Source organism: Anopheles gambiae, chromosome 2 (genome assembly GCF_943734735.2).
Source record: "Anopheles gambiae chromosome 2, idAnoGambNW_F1_1, whole genome shotgun sequence".
Lineage (NCBI taxonomy): Eukaryota > Metazoa > Arthropoda > Insecta > Diptera > Culicidae > Anopheles > Anopheles gambiae.
Window position 1 is genome coordinate 37,308,067 of NC_064601.1, and position 16,573 is coordinate 37,324,639.

A 16,573-nucleotide genomic window follows, 5' to 3' on the forward strand; every position below is an offset into this window, starting at 1 on the left:
CGGTGCTTAGTATTGGATGAAACCTTACAGACGAACAAGAGACAAAGTTTGAAGTATCTCTTTCTTGGTTTGCTCGACTAAGCTTGACTAGACAATTTGCTACAAGCACCGAGCCCACTTTGCTGCGTACCGCAAAACTAAGGCCCAAATTGTCCTGGGATATCGTTGACTACCGCATCTGCTAGTTGGTGGTAGCTCTAACCCCCTGTAGTTTGAGATTTAGTTACAAGGTTTTTGTGCGACAAATTCTGTAATAACAGGAACCTCCTACCAGTTATTACAAATATGTCACCCTTTTTGAAAGCCCGTCGGCTCATTAATTGCTGGATGCATTGCTGATTGACAAATAATTCTGACAACCGCTGATGATCATCCGAGTACGCAAAACTGAACCCCACGCCACGATTGATTGATGAGGAATCGATTGCCCTCCTCTCAGCTCTCCCTTGCATGGACTCAGCTCTCCTGCGACCTGCTTGGGCTGCACGAGTGCAGGTGTAGCATAAAAGTGCAACGGCAACCAGTGCACTGGCAGCATTGAGCTCGATTGCGTTGCAAGATCTTGGGTGCTGACGGGTACACAATTTTCCGATCCGGTTGTTGATGTTTGACAAATGACACCCATAACATGCTCGCGTACTCATGTACATTTACCTTCACCAGCAACCGGCCGCAGCATTTCGTTGATTTGGTTTGGTGAGCAGGAGTTCTGCGGGGTGTATTTCCGCTGCATGTTTTAAATCGCGTGTGTATCATTTTTAGAGTCCAATTTTTTTTTTAATTTTGTTTAAAGCAGATTCGTCGAGTGGACGGTTTTACACGCTGCTTTATGATTTGCTTCGCTTGAAGACACTAGTCTATGTGTGGGGTTTAGCATTTATGAAACATATTCCAGGCTTGCCAGTCTAATTTGTCTTGCTGAGGTATGGACAGTGCGGTATGGATCGGATCGAATTTGGCTGCATTGGAAAGAACATAAGGAACATGGGTGAGGCACTACTCAATCTATGCACTGTCCCGTTGATTGACGGTTTGCGGTTAGCGGTTTATGAACTCACCTTTGAACCAGATATCATTGCGGGTGTGTATTGTGTGGGGTGATAGTGGACGACATATTTTACATTCGCTGAATGTCGTTGAACGTTTAAATGTTGGATTTAAAGTCGTGGAAAGAGGAAGCATGAAAATGGAAAAGAAAAATTAAACGAAATAAAAACTCTCTCAGTATGTATTATCATAGTTCCTTAAATTTGTTTATAGATCGTCTGTGTGGAATTGTAGAGGAACGATGATTAAGGTTGTATTAATAGAGTTTTTTTTATAAGAAATAATATTAAGATACTTAACATTTTTGAGCACACCCGATGACAAAAGATGATGGAGATATATAGATTATTAATTCCATTATTTTCCTGAGTTTTCGCTACGCATGTCATAAGCATCTGATGATAAAAAAAAACTCAGCTCTAAACACCAAGATTTAATGATCCCTTTCATGCTACCTTTATTTACACTTTAATTCAGTCATACAAATTGAGTGTACTTACTTGCTTATCCTTATTAATTGAGTTTATTGTTCTATTTGGCGTAACGTCCTACGCGGACATGCCGGCCTATACAGGCTTTCGAGACTTAATTCATTACCACGTGGCTGGATAGTCAATCCTTGCTACGGGGGGACGGTTCATTCTGGGCTTCAACCCATGACGGGCATGTTATTGAGTCGTTCGAGTTGTACCACGGGACCGCCCTGCGGTCGTCAATTGAGTTTATTGTTCTTAAATAGGGATTGTACAAAATAAAAAGACCATTCTTTTGCACAAGTTTAACACAAAGATTCGTTTTATTCTTGTTAAGGGTCAATGATGTGAGTCAAACGGTCAAAGTGTCAAACAAAGCCACTCTACACTAACGGAAACAAAATCGGTATTATACAAACTTGTTAATGATTTCTCAAAATAGAAAATAAGTCTTTTTGACACTTTTTTTAGCACTCGAGTCGCATAATTGGCCCTAAAATTTGGGATTGTTTGGAATGGGTTTGTTTGACACTTTTCCGTTTGACTCACATAATCTGCTCTTTAGTGTTGCGAATATTGCTTAAACAAAAAATGCTGCAAGCAAGGACATTATTTTTACACCAACACTTTCTGCTAAAAGTTCTTCATTCCCTAGGTGACGCATTGATCCGTTGGATTGTACCGATCGTCGTCGCTCTACATCAACAGGGCACACTGCTCCATCACACATTCCGCAAGGGAAAGAGAGGGGGAGAGAGGGAGAGAGTAAACAGAAACACAAAAATCAATGCAACGAAAGTTACCCTCTGCACGATCCCACTCCCTAGCAGGATGCCGGAAAAGCAAAATGCAAACAGTACGCTTGTACCCACCGTTACACCCGTCGTGGTCAAACGTTACGCCAAGAGGAATAAATCAACCCACCGGTCGCTGTGGCTACCGATGCGAACCTTCAGCCAACTGTCCCAACAAATGGCCCAGGGTGACAGGGAGCGGGGACAGTGACTTCATCCTCACACGCGCTAGAAAATGTGGATCCTGGCGTTGACGGCGTTGCACCAGGGCCAGCCACTATTTAACCTTTGCTTTTGTCTTTGCCTACATAATTACCGCCAGCGGACAAAGGAGCTGGAAGCGTTTAGGAGGTTGCATACGCAACGACACAAAAATGTCGTTCTGCGCAACCAAATGTAGCTCACCCAGGGGGGACGGTTGCGGTTCAGCTGCTTGCATTGGCGTTATAGAACAGCTTCACCAGTACAGCAAAATGTAGCATGTTCACAAAGTGATCGATTTAGTGTTTTGTGTTAGGAAGTGTTTGTTAACTTTGGGAAAAAACCAAATTTGCAAAAGAAAGCGACAAACAATCCTCACAAGCCAATCCACTTGCACGGTACAAAGTGGCTTTAAAAAACTAAGGAAAATATCTTATGACTCATGGAACAAAAACAACAACATTGCCACCAATATGGTACGGTAATGGTGGCGCAGGGTTATTAAAACTAAGCGACCATAAACATGTACAAACCGGCAACTTCCTGAACAGTAAATCCCAAACCCTTCTGACCACGAGGCGCGAGGCCTTACCTTATTTGATGGTAATGAACTTGAGCCAAAGATGCAAATGCAGTTTGTTTGCTTAGGCACGTTGAATCACTGGACAGAAATGGAATGGTTCTTGGGTGTCGCCCTGGGGATTGGCGGGGGCACTCTGACATTGGTGAAAGATTATATTTATTGCATTTTAGTTGGTCATTAGAACGGATGATCGATAGACGTTTGTTAGCAGTTATTACTAACTTGCACAGTGTACTAAAATGCAAGCAAAAGCGGTATCAGTCGGAAATATGCGAATATTTTACACAAAAATCGTGCTAAAACATCAAACAAGCGCGTCGATGATGAGCAATATTATGAGATGTTTCTTTACATAGTGTGGTCTTGTTACCTGGAATCCTCCAATTCGTAACTCTATCTACTCGTGCCGTGTATGTGGTACATCGAAAGTCCTCCCGAACCCGTGCGACATATCCGTGTTGTCGTTTGATGTCGAAAATGGCCACCGGCAAAACCAATCGCTCGTCCAATCCAGTTCAATCATAATCGCGAAAAAAAAAGCAGCAGCAACAGCAAACAATCCTCCACCCTCACCGGGAGCCTTGCCGAATGCAGTGCGCAATGCGACTCAATATTATTGTGTGCATAAGGAAATTAAACGATTCCTACGCTACGAATGAATGTGCATAAATTGCACTGCATCGGGTGGATCCAGCTGGAGCGCCGGGAGAGCGAAAGAAAGTGATGTAGCACAGAAGGGGTCTGTGGGGTATTTGGAACAGTTTGGCCTGCGTTGCATATAGTGTCTCCTGCTGCTGCTGATGCTGATGATGATGATGATGCTGCAATTTGTGCAATATAAAATCGGATCCGATTTACGATTCGAGCGAAACGATTCCAATGATAAATGAATTCTGCCCGTGGTCGTGTCGGTTTTCAAGGGCTTACCAAACCTTCCCCAATATTGCCGTATGTTGATCTTGCCCACGTGTGTTGACACAGTGCAGCAATTGCACTGCTGCTGCTGCTGCTGCTGCTGGGTTTGTTTTGATTGCTGCAACGACCGCATCTGCAGCGCTTGGGCCCCGTGCAGTGTGCGCTGCAAAAACATGGAATCAGTTTTGCTGTTTCAAGATTGATGCCGGTGCCCTTTCAAGGCCCAAATAGAAGCGGCAGCTTCTTCCGTCTGCACATTATAGAGATGCGTGCCAGCAAACAAATGGGCAGAGATTTGCGGGCAAAGGAGCAGCTCGACTGGAAGCATTTGCACGATGGGAGGGCAAAGCAAAAGACAAACGAACCGCAATTGCTGCGGCATTGTTTTTTTGTTTTGTTCCTCCAAAGTGTGTCCAAGAGGGCGAACAGTGGTACGCTCCCTCATGTGACCCACATTTAAATTGTGCGGGCGGTCCGCCTCCCCCCCCCCCCCCCCACCGATGCTTGGCTCTTGGCTTCGAGGATCGATGAGCTGACCGAGCAGCGAATTCACCCCATTAGTCATCATCGCACTGCTACTGCAATGTTTATTTTTGCTGCTCGATGCAATTAGGCACAAAAAGGGTCGATGCAACGGTGCTTACCGATGTGCTTTGCCAACGGGCGGTGCAGTGCAGCTTGGGCTGAACAATTTGTCATACCCAAGCGTACGGCGGAGGCGTGCTTTAGATGAGGCGAAGGAGAATTGTGTTTATCGTGCCTAAGTTTAATGAATAATTTAGCATATGTTTAGCTACGAGAGAGGTTTTGCACAAAATGTCCCATCTTTCAATTTACTTACAGTTCCCTGGTTTTAAAAAGAAGATAATGTCCCGTCGTATATGTGAAAATTACTAATTTGAATCGTTTTTTAACGTGCCTGTCTTTGATAGACATTGATTGTTTTAAATTATTGTATATAATTATACTTAGATTACTTATTAATACGCACAGATTGTGAGTTAAGATTATTCAAATATAAAATATAAACAGAGAATTAAAGAATTAAAGCAATACGTTAGAAAATATCTAAAATAACTAGAGTCGCTTAACGAAATGAAACTATGAAAAGATGCCAACTGAAGCGGGGTAGAAAATTGTACCAAATCTGGTGTCCAAATTACCTTCGTTTTAACGCTCGAGGCGAAAACACCCAATGGCCCCAAATGGAAGGTGTATAAAACAAAACCGAGAGTGATGAAGGTTAGAGAGTTAGAATATCGTTAGCCTTGAACTCGAAGCCACCGTTGCACTCTCGCTGCCAGGCACCGCGGTTGCTGCTGCAGTGGGCGGGCAAGTGGAAGAGAATAAAAAAAAAAACACACACACACACAAGATGCAGCAGAGAGGATCACCCGAAGCTTCCCTTTTTGGTGCCCTCGTCACAACACACATTCCACACGTCCCTTGCAAACTGCAACGCGAACAAAACGCATCCGCAGAGTGGCAGCGGCGGTGGCGGCGGCAGCAGTCTCCTTTAGCCGTTTGCTTCTCGCGGCTCCATCAGTACGATCGCGATTGAGATCGGGTTGATGGGGAACAGGCAAAGAAAAGACACATATGCGAAAAAGCATACGAGTGAGAGAGAGAGAGAAAGAAAGAGAGCGAGAGAGAGAGAGAGAGAGGTCAGTGCAGAGCAGGTTAGCGCTTACGAAGAGCAGTGTCCTGTGATGGCAAGACGATGCACTTGACGTAGCCGTTGCTACCGTTGTTTTAGGTCCACTTAATCAAACAGCCACACACATGCCCGGGGTGTCCCGGCGGCACCTCTCGGGATGTAGCAGGCACTCGAGAATGTGCGTAGATCCCCTGATCGGTCGCTGACGGGGATTGCATTTCCGAGGGCGATGATGGGCCCTCTCCGGCGCGACTCACGAGCAACGGAAAAAGGAAAGGGAGCAGAAGAACGGGAGCACGGTCGCATAGCAACTGCACAAGTTAGTGGTTATGTTCTAATGCAAGGTGATAGAGAGTGAGAAAGCGCAGTGAGCGAAAGGGTGAAGGAGAAAGCGATAACATAGCACACCTTGCACCTCCTGGGCTCCATCTAATGCCGTCAAGCGCGAGGAGGTATCCTGCTCATCTTTCACCCTTTAAATCAGGAACGTCAAACTTGCGAAAGTGTTGCATGCCGTACACACTAATGAACAGACTTGCCAAGATTAAACAAAAGTAAACAAATATTCGATTATTCGCTTCTTCTATAATTTAAACCAGAAAGCTTAAATTTCAACCTGTTAGTGCAATAATATTCATCGTCCAAGATGTATCCATAAGACAGTTGGATTTCAGCGCTATAATCGATTTCAACATTTGTGTACAAACAAAGATGCATTTTAAAACTTTTTTTCTGTTTGCTATGTGTTATAATACTTTTAATATATTTTAAAGTATCGAGGCAAACCATTTTTAACCTTTTTAATATTTTTAGTTATGCAAAAAAAAAAAAACAATTATTCATGAGCTAACCTGATTGAGCCTGCGACAAATCGACGTTTGTTTACTTTTGTTTACAAGCTGAAGTAATTTTGGTTGAAATTAGCCGTAAATATTTGGCTTGTGGTTTTATGTGTAATGTTCACATAATGTTTGCCACCATGTGTCAAACTCTATACAAAACAGATGGTTTGTATCAGGAAACTCCCCATTGTTAGATCCGCTACTTGTCTTATTCAATTATCATCAACACATTTATTCCTTACAGTTTCCTTATGGAGTTTTTCAGCGGTTCTGATAATTTTGGGACCTATTCACTTCCTGCAACAATGAATGACCCATGAAAACCCTTATATCTTTTTCTCTAGTTTTAAAACCATTTTATGTGAAGTCTTTTAGAGCTTTTTTCAACGTTTGATAGAATGTACTGTTTGTTACTTTTAATTTAATTGTTGGCATGCATAATTCCAGGTATTTTGATGATTTAGTGCATTAAATTACAAACGTAAACTAGTGCACGGTATGCTATTTAATACAAATTATTAAAAAAAGCTAAATAATCAGTAGTAGATATATATTAACAAATACCAAAAAAGCAGAACATTTATGTTTAAAATGGATAAATCTAGTATGGAAAAAGGGTAAAAAAAACATTCTTCGAAAAACCACTACATACTACTTCCGATCACAATACTTTTCCCTGGTACGGTCGCACCCCAGCACGAACGTAGTGTATCTTGGAGCGGGAGAATTTTAGGACGTGCTGAAATGGAAGTATGGACTACATTTTAGAATTTATAATGACTTATTCGCTGCCTGCCTGACGGCCCCCTGACGGCGATTCGGTGGTCGCTCTTTTGGGAATGCTTGCGGGCAACACCCACGGTGCGGTTCTGGTGAGCTTGCCAGTATATGTGTGTATGTGTGTGTGTGAGAGAGAGAACGATTACGTGTGTGATTGTTGTGTTTTATTTTTCACTATATTTGGTGCAACGTCTCCCTGCCGCCCGATCGTGGTACAAGATGCAATCGAATGCATTTCGGTGGGATGCTGTTGGGGAGTTTTGTGTGATGTGTGTGTGTGTGTGTGTTTTCAGAGTTTGCGTGCCGTGTCTTCAGGATAGCGGACAGCACCAGCGTCAGGAGGGGGTGGTGGGTGAGCAACACGATCAGTTTAGTGGTTTCCTGCATCGCCCATACACACAGATACGGGGGCCATTTAGATCGTTCCCATGGCAGTGAAAATCGCACCAGAAAATCGAACACCGCCGTAAACAAGTCTTCGGAAGATCGTCAAAAAAAAAAGAGCTATCCACACACTCGGCAAATAAACGAAATAAAAGACTGAGCGGCTATTCACCTTTTTTGCTTGTTCAACATGTGGCAACATCATCGTCGTCCTCGTCGTCGTCGTCGTCGTCGTCTTCGTCGTCGGGAAGCCGATTAAGCAGAAGCATTCCCGTGGGGCGATCTTTTCGGTGCATCTTCCACCCCAGGTGAACCTAGTCTCATCGCATAAACGGCTGGATTGCCTGCCGGTGGCTGTTCTGCTTTAATTTGTTACCTTTTCTTCCACCCATCCGTGCACTTGTTGTTTTTTTTGTTGGCAAGGGTTTGGTTTTTTTCTTTCCCTCTCTCTTATCAGCCTAATTCACAGCCGCCCACCCAGCGCGTACGGAAAGCAGGTTGAGAAGATCGGTTGATCGGCTGTTTTTGTTGGCTCTTCATGTTCGATCGGCTGCGATAGCAAACGGTCCACTGCCCACCATTCCCAGCGGTTGGCGTATCGTACCGGTGTGGCGTTTCGTGTTTAGATGTCCGAAATTGTACGTTATCGTGACTGGTTTCTGGCGTGTTAGGTATTGGGAGCGTTGCTGAGAATTGCTTCAGTTTTGCTAAAAACAAAACCCTACTTTTAGCTCGTCTCAATATGCATATTTACAGGTGAAAACCGATGCAGTTTATGTCGTTTAACGATGAAGCAGCTTTTACACATCGTTTTCTCACCAAAACCATATAAAAGATGCATTTAATTGTTTGAACTCGGCTTCGATCTCGATTGTGTCAGTCTCCTCGTATGAAAGATTGGCTAAAATTGTCCATTTTACGGAGGAGAATAATGATTTGATGTGGATAATGTTCGGAGATTGTAAGAATCTTTTATAAAATTCTGCATAGAGGTACAATAAAAGTCAGAGGTCAAATAAATAGATGTAGATAGTACACTTTGCAATGGAACCTAAAACGGGCTGAGTTTTGACCTGACATTCGAAATAACAAAAATAGATGAATAGCTGATTAATAACAAGTATTAATAATTGATATATTGAATCATGGAGCTAAATAATCTCGAGCATTCAAATTTCCCCTTTGATTAAAACATTAAATAAATCCAAGAAAAGTTTAAGAGAAAGGCCTAAAATAAGCCTAAATTTACTGCTTCTTATACTTGGCGTAACGTCCTACGTGGACATGCCGGCCTATACAGGCTTTCCAGACTTATTCAGTACCACACAACCGGAGAGAGTCAGTCCTTGGTATGGAGGGACGGTCCATACGAGGGTTTAACCCATGATGGGCATGTTGTTAAGGCGTACGAGTTGATGACTGTATTAAGAGACCGCCACGACTAAAATATACAAATGTTTTTATTAATGTAAAAGTTTTGTGATACAAAAGTATTTGGAATCATCCAAATGGTAAACAGATCGCCCAATAGTTTAAATGAAGTAAATATATAATCTCATTAGCTACAGTAACTTTCAAGTTCAAAATGGGTAAAACAAAAATGTATTTAAATTATCGTTTGATTACTAATTTAAAGATATACTTATCCCCCCGCCACTCTCCCAAAATTAGCCATGACCTAGCGCCACTCATCATCCCCCAGGGGACGGGAAAGAAACAACCCACAACACGGGAATGTCCTCCTTTTTTTTGCTCGAGGCGGCTTTTCAGTTCTTTGCCGGACATTGGCTCCACGCCTTTTCCCTCCCCGGCGTCGGGTCCATCTTCACACACCATATCACCAGAATGTCGGACATATCGGATAGCTGTCAAAATCGATCCGTAAACGTGTTTTGTCACACTCCGTGCCTCACTGCAGCAGCCACAGCTACAGCAGCAGAACCAACCACACAGCCGTCCGTATGCAGCAAACGGCCACCAAAAAAAGCAACGCAAAAGCAGCAAGCCGACCGGCCGAAGCGTCATTTTTTGTGCGAAAAAATGCGCCTCGATACCATTTCGTCCGGGTACACCGATGGGGGATGGGGGTTCGGTTTGGTTCTCCTCCTCGGCGACGACGAAACAGTGGAAAAACGCCGGTCGCCGGTAACCATCGTGTGGTTTTTCGTTCTTTCTTCTTCTTCTTTTTTGGCTGTTCAATTTTTGGTGTGGGGAGAGAGTGCAGTTTCGAGCACGAGTGTTCGGTAGAAGTTGTTTAATCCTTGCGGACCGAGGTCTTATCGGTGTACCCTGTCCACATGGGTTTGCTGGTCCTCCTGCTGGTACTCCGCACGCTCCTCCAGCTGTCCTGCTAGTTATCGTATTGCAAATGTAATCTTTGGCAGGGAAATTTAACGGAACATTGACATCACCTCGACCGTAGCCGGCGGCGCCGAAAGGGCGATATCTTAAGCACTTGTTCATTTGCGGTGTGTTCCGCCCAGCCCGCCCCACTAAGCCCCTCGTTCCCCGCAGCTTGTAACACACCGACGGCAATGGGTGCCGTTGTCCCCGAAGGTCCTGTGTTGTCAGTAGGAGTGTGTGTATGTGCGGTTGTTGTTTTTTTTTTCGTTGTGGTTGCCGGTTTTTTGTTCATTTTGCCCTAAAATATGGTGCCATGGGCGCACGAGCGCACAATGGCGTTACGATGTGCCGGCCAGCGCTCGGTCGAGTGTGGTTTGCTTTTGACGGTGTCCAGAAGAAGCCAGATGAAATCAAACCCCTGTTTTGGTGGATCGCCGGACCAAGGGGCCAAGGAGGAAGTGAGAAAGGACCGCTGGTATCGGTGGTTAAGGCTGTGGTTGATCACCTATGAAGGTATTTAACAAAAAAGGGGTTTCTTCAGTTAATTTTCAATGTTTAACATGTTTATAATGACAGTGGTAGGATATTTACAGTCATTTCTATGCTTTACAACAACTACCGTCAAATCACAGGACTTTGTAGCCTCATAAAATATTCCTTTTTATTGCCTCTCAATCTATATCACTATATTTCATGTTCGTATTATTAGAATTGACAATTGTTTCGTACTCTATTTTTAGACTTATTAAATTTAGGAAAATGCCAAACATTTCATACAAATTTCGAATTTCGATACTCTTTCTGCGCCATCTCCGGCAGCCCCCGCCTAACGACAGCAAGGAGTCGTTTGCTGGCATTGCTTGCTCCTTTCGCCGCGATCGATCGACCCGGCCCTTGGTCGCCAATACATCAGCAATACAAACGTGCGCGCAATAGGGGCAGGGAAGCGACGGCAAACGACGAAAGCGGCCTGAGAGGGAAGAAAATGGACGCAACCAAAACATAAAACCACAATCGCGCTCACCCGGGACCGCGAGACCTGTGAAGCAGGAGGCGCCGCACATTTAAATCAGACCGACATTCCTGGACGAGCTCGAACATGGCGTAAAGTGTTCCCGTACGACGTGTTACATACCATTCCCAAATGGGTGCAGTTTTTTTTTCTTTATTGTTTGCGGCACGTTAGATCCATCCTCTGGGTCGGTGAGGTAGGGGTCTCGTTTCGACGATTGTGACACAACCGAGTGGGCCAGCATCATCCAAGGCATTGCTGGAGTGGTGGAAGTGGCCAAAAAATCGAACCTTGCACTATATACACACTCACACACACACACACACACACAAACACACACACACACACACACACACACACACACATACATAGGGAGAGGAAAAACGTACCAAAAAATTGACTCACGGCAACAGTATAACTCAAAACCCATCGTAACACAGAGCTGAGTGTTGGCTGAAGAAACCTTCCTTAATGCAAAACAGGCAGAAAAAGTGTATGTGTGTGTGTGTGTTTTTTTTTGACATGAAGATAAACTGGGATAAGTTTACGATCAAACAGAAAGGTAGCTGAAGATCGGGAGGATCGCGCGGAGTACACGCAACTGGTATGTATTAGAGCGCCCGCACGTTGATGCACCGTCCGACAAACAATAATGCATCCACCATCAATCCACAGCAAAACAAAACAAAATATAGAAAGAGAGAGAGAGACAGCGAGAGAGAGAGAGATGGGGGTGTGAAAGAGCGTTTGCAGAAAGCTCCATATCCCATCCATTTATGCACCACCGATCGGCAAATTTGCATGCCATCACAGCAGCCTTTGATTTCCAGGAAACGAAACATGCGAATGATGCTGATGGTGATGATGGTGATGATGATGCATCTTGAGGTGGAGCCGACGACACGCAGCATCCTTCTCAGGACCGGCGTGTTGCTATTGTGTTGCTGGGGCAACCACGGGGCTGGCGTGTGTGAGCCGGGGGTATAGGAATGCGAATTGATGCGTTTATGTGCATATTTCTCTGAAGTGCGTGCATTCATCGTAGGGCAAGCGGAATATGCATTTCGGTGCAAGCGCGCATCTTTGTGTGCCATGTTATTAGGTGATCTTTTGGGGTGGCTTTCCTATAGGAATCAGGATCACAAATTATAATCATTGTTTTGAGTGAGGAAAACATAAGAAAATTGCAGAAATTTCTTTAATGGCTTTTACGTTAAGCAGTTCGTCTTGTTTTCGTTAAAGTGCATGTGACGATTGATGGAAAAGTTTTAACAAATACATGCACTAACTGTTAAACAACCTAAACAACCTTTTGCTGGCCACTGTTAAGCTTCAACATTAGATCCAACAGCGACACGTTCCCATCGGTCGTACTATTTCCATCATCCTGGCCGATGGAGCTGCTGTTGAACTGTGCGCCAAACTCCTTGTGAACCATCACATCCAGCATCAGCCGCCAATTGAACTGTAAGAGTTAGGTACTGGTTAGCAAATTCCACTCTCTTTATTGAGAATAATCACGATTGTCTTAATCTACCTTCCAGCCTAGTGCAAAGTTAAACCAGCTAGCGGCAACGGTGGTGAAAATTTGAACCAAAGCCAGCCAGTAGCGAACCATAGCAGGTTTGGGAATGTGGTTGGGAACGTCCCGACGCACAAACACAAAAGGTTTGCTTTTTATGCAAAATCCCCCTCAGCTAAGCGGTGACAGTAAACTATAACTTTTATTTCGGTACATAACTTGGGTTGACAGTTAAGTTTTGTGCTTGCAACGCATCAGATGCAATGCGCTACTACGCCCGCATAAGGCTCAAAAGGAGGTGAAGGTTAATTGGTTTTGCAACTGTGCCGCTCGTAAAAGTAACGCATTTACGCTCGCTGTGTGCATATGCACCGTACAAAAAATGCATAATTCTATCCTATCCGGGCGCTCTAGCGAGTGCATTCCCGTAGTAAGCTCAAGCTATTTTCGATAGTAAAAAAAGTGCCTGTGAACAGTGCCACGGGCGACGATGGTGAACATACTCTATGGTTTCGGACAATGCAACAATGTTATATGCACCCCCCAAAAGCTGAAGCACCCCATGCAGATGCTGCCCATAAATAGAGGATGCTTTCCACCGCAAACCGACCCGTTCGGTGCAAAGTGAGCTCGAACCGGTTAGCATTTAATTAAGTTATCATTTCATGAAACCCAATCTCCATTACCTCAATTAATGGGATCACGTTGTAATTTGCCACGGGGACATTTACATAACTACATCGAACGCCCCGCCCCGGAGGGCAAATTGGTACGATGCTGTGCGGTCTTCAGGGCCAGCGGCACACGGTGGTAGCACCGTAGCAGTGGGTACCACAGCCATGCGCAAAACGTGTTGGCGCAACAGAAGGAAGCAAAGAAAATGCACCACGATTAATGGCAAGCGCTGGGCCGGATTGTAGCTGCTATTAAACCCCGCAGCAAACGTCTTTTTCCGATGCGTTTCAGCAGACGCATTTCAGTTCCGTACCGAGCATGACGCGAAAGATGACGTACGATCGCGAAGCCGTCCGGCCACAGACCGAAGCCGACAAACTATTGATGTACTAAGGTTGCTGCGCGTTGATCGTTTGCGGATGAGCGCAGGAGCTTGTGCTTGGCCGCATTCGACCGCACACACTGGCTTTGCCATATCACATTACGAACCAGCGGCAGCGGAATGGTGGTAACAAAACGTATGTCATTTGCCACAACACACAGCCACACTGCAGACCAACCGAGACACATCTTCCACCCCTAACGAGGCTTTAATTGATAAACTCTGTTAATTTGTAATGAATGATAAAGACATACATTTCTGGCCGTACTGGGGACCACCGGTGCCACCGGCTATAGAGGAAAGGATGCTGACACCGCCATCAACTGGATCTGGTCGGCTTGTACGGCTGATCGCATCGGAGGTAACCGCAGCAAAAAATAAAGCGGCGAATGGTGGGGCGATCGATGCCAATGTAGGATTTCTTGCATCGATTGACATGCAAGCAGCACATTTATCACCGGTGGCTCTTCTTGCAGTTGCACGAACTGGTCGAACTGGGGAAGAAATGATACTCGTGGCCATAGAGTGGGTTCTTGCGTCCTGTGGTGTCAGTGGAATTGGTTTTCATTGGACTGGAGTTTTTTTTTGCCATTTAAACCTTATATTAGAGTGCTAAGTGTACTACAAAAACAGGATCTACTTCTTCGATGGGTGTACTAGTCTAATTTCCAGGGGGATTTCAGGGCCGATTTTGAGCTGAATTGCTGAATGCTGTATGAACGTAAAGAATGTAATATTGTTATTAAATGAGATTCTATTATTCGACTATTCTTCTTCTTTGGCACAACAACCGCTGTCGGTCAAGGCCTGCTGCCTGTACCCACTAGTGAAGTGAGCTTGGCTTTCAGTGACTTTGTTACCATAGCAGGATAGTCAGTCCTACGTATGGGAGCACGGTCTATTCGGGACTTGAACCCATGACGGGCATGTTGTTACGTCGTACGAGTTAACAACTGTACCACCAGACCGGCCCATTTTTAGACTATTATTATATTCAAATTATCTGTTGATCATCGTTTCCATGCTGCATGCTGTTTATGATCGTTACACTTTCAACAACCGCAAGCATCTGGAAAATGATCATTTTATAAAAAAAAACACATTTTCATAAACCTTTGAACTTAATTTCATCCTAGTGTTGAATTAAAACAAATGTAATTTTGTGCCAAACGTCAAATGAATGGAAAAATCTGCTTGCAATCACTATTTTTTGACGTTTTATTGTTTTAAATGATATTTCACTACTGCTAATCTGCTTGAAAGTAATTATCTTGTTTTAGACAATATTGAGGCCAAGATTCGTACCGATTTAGTATAATCCGTGTAAAACTATCCAGTTATGCTATCAGACGGGTATCTCTACTACTCCAGGTGCTGATAATCATTTTGTTTCTTTAATTCAATGTAAACTTTGACCGTCAGCGGTCGGCAAAGTCGCAAACTTAAATCCAAAGATAGGAAGAACCTTTTCGTATGCAAATTACTGAACATCTTTTAGTATGACATTTCTTCGAACACCTACAAACTTGAATATCATAAAATGAAATGACGGACGAATCAATATGTACTAGCTCGTTGCAGCACTCTAGGTGAAATTTCTCGTATGTAACACTAACATCGCTTCTACATGCGAATGAGATGAGAATTTGAGAGCAAGAACGAATATTTTTAAAGCCTGATTGATGTTTTTACGAGTACGACAGTTACATACTGCTGCTTTTAATAGTATTAAAAGTGGTCAAAGATCTTTTTCTTGGAGAATCAGTTATTCATTTACCTGACATAGTATTACAGTCTGTTCCCCCGTTACGCGGTTTGTGCGTTCCCGAGGAATCCGCGTAACTCGAATATCCGCGTAAGAATTTCGCGATTTTCGGCCAAAAAATAATTGATTGCTCTTTATTTTTTTATTAAATTAAGTACTTTTATACTCTTAGTCATTTATTTGATATGATTCGTGCAGAACATTCTGATATTTTTGGCTTTTGAGTGGGTTAATTTATCAGCAAAAATGCAATTTATACTGCATTGGACAATTATTGAAGAAAATTGCACTTATTTGACATTTGATCTGTCAAATTAAGGAAACCGCGTATCTCCGAATCCGCGTAAGTCGAGAACCGCGTAGCTGGGGAACAGACTGTGCGTGTTCGTTAAGCATTTTAAGAGTTAGCAAATGTACGTTTTTATTCGATAATTTTTCAACCAAGAAGGCTTTTATAACTCACAAATAATAACATTTTATAATATAATAATCTATGTGCAAAAATTAAACAATAATTGCATCCTCCCGACTTGCGCCTCCTGATCATTTAGTAAATGATTAGTGGCAGTATACCTCAAAACGTTGCCGACCGCTAGTCTATACTACAGCACACGCTCAGAGTGTTTACTTATCTTAACAAAACCACGTTCTTAAAGTTAGAACAACGCCTAATAAAGTCACTGGATGAAGTACGGCTTCAGGACAACATTCTTTGCACCATTTCATTTACATCGTTACACGGCGTACACGCGTTAAGCGCTCCGATCCGTCCAGCGCAAGCCGAGCCCCATCCCTCCCTCATGTGGGGTCACCGTCGCTCAAGCATCCTGCTGGGCACACGTTAACCACGGGCACACGGGTTGCGTTTAACGTCGCATTTTATGTGCCGCGTGCGTTTTTGATATGATGAGAAGGCTGACGAGTTTTTGTTGTGGTTTTGTTTCGTTTCGTTTTATTTGCTAGTTTATTTCATTTTTCTCGTTTTTTTGTTGTTGTTGCTTCCTTCAATCTGCCACTACGCGATCGTGGCGGCGATCGGTTTCGATGCGCGAGCCAATCCCCCCAACCAGGGGGTGCCGTTAGGTGCAATTGCAGATTTATTTATTCGTTTGTTGTGTGTGTGTCTTTTTTTTTACTACACTGTTCGTGCTGCTCAGCTTGGTAAGAACCTTCTTCACGCGGCTCCACACTTGCCATT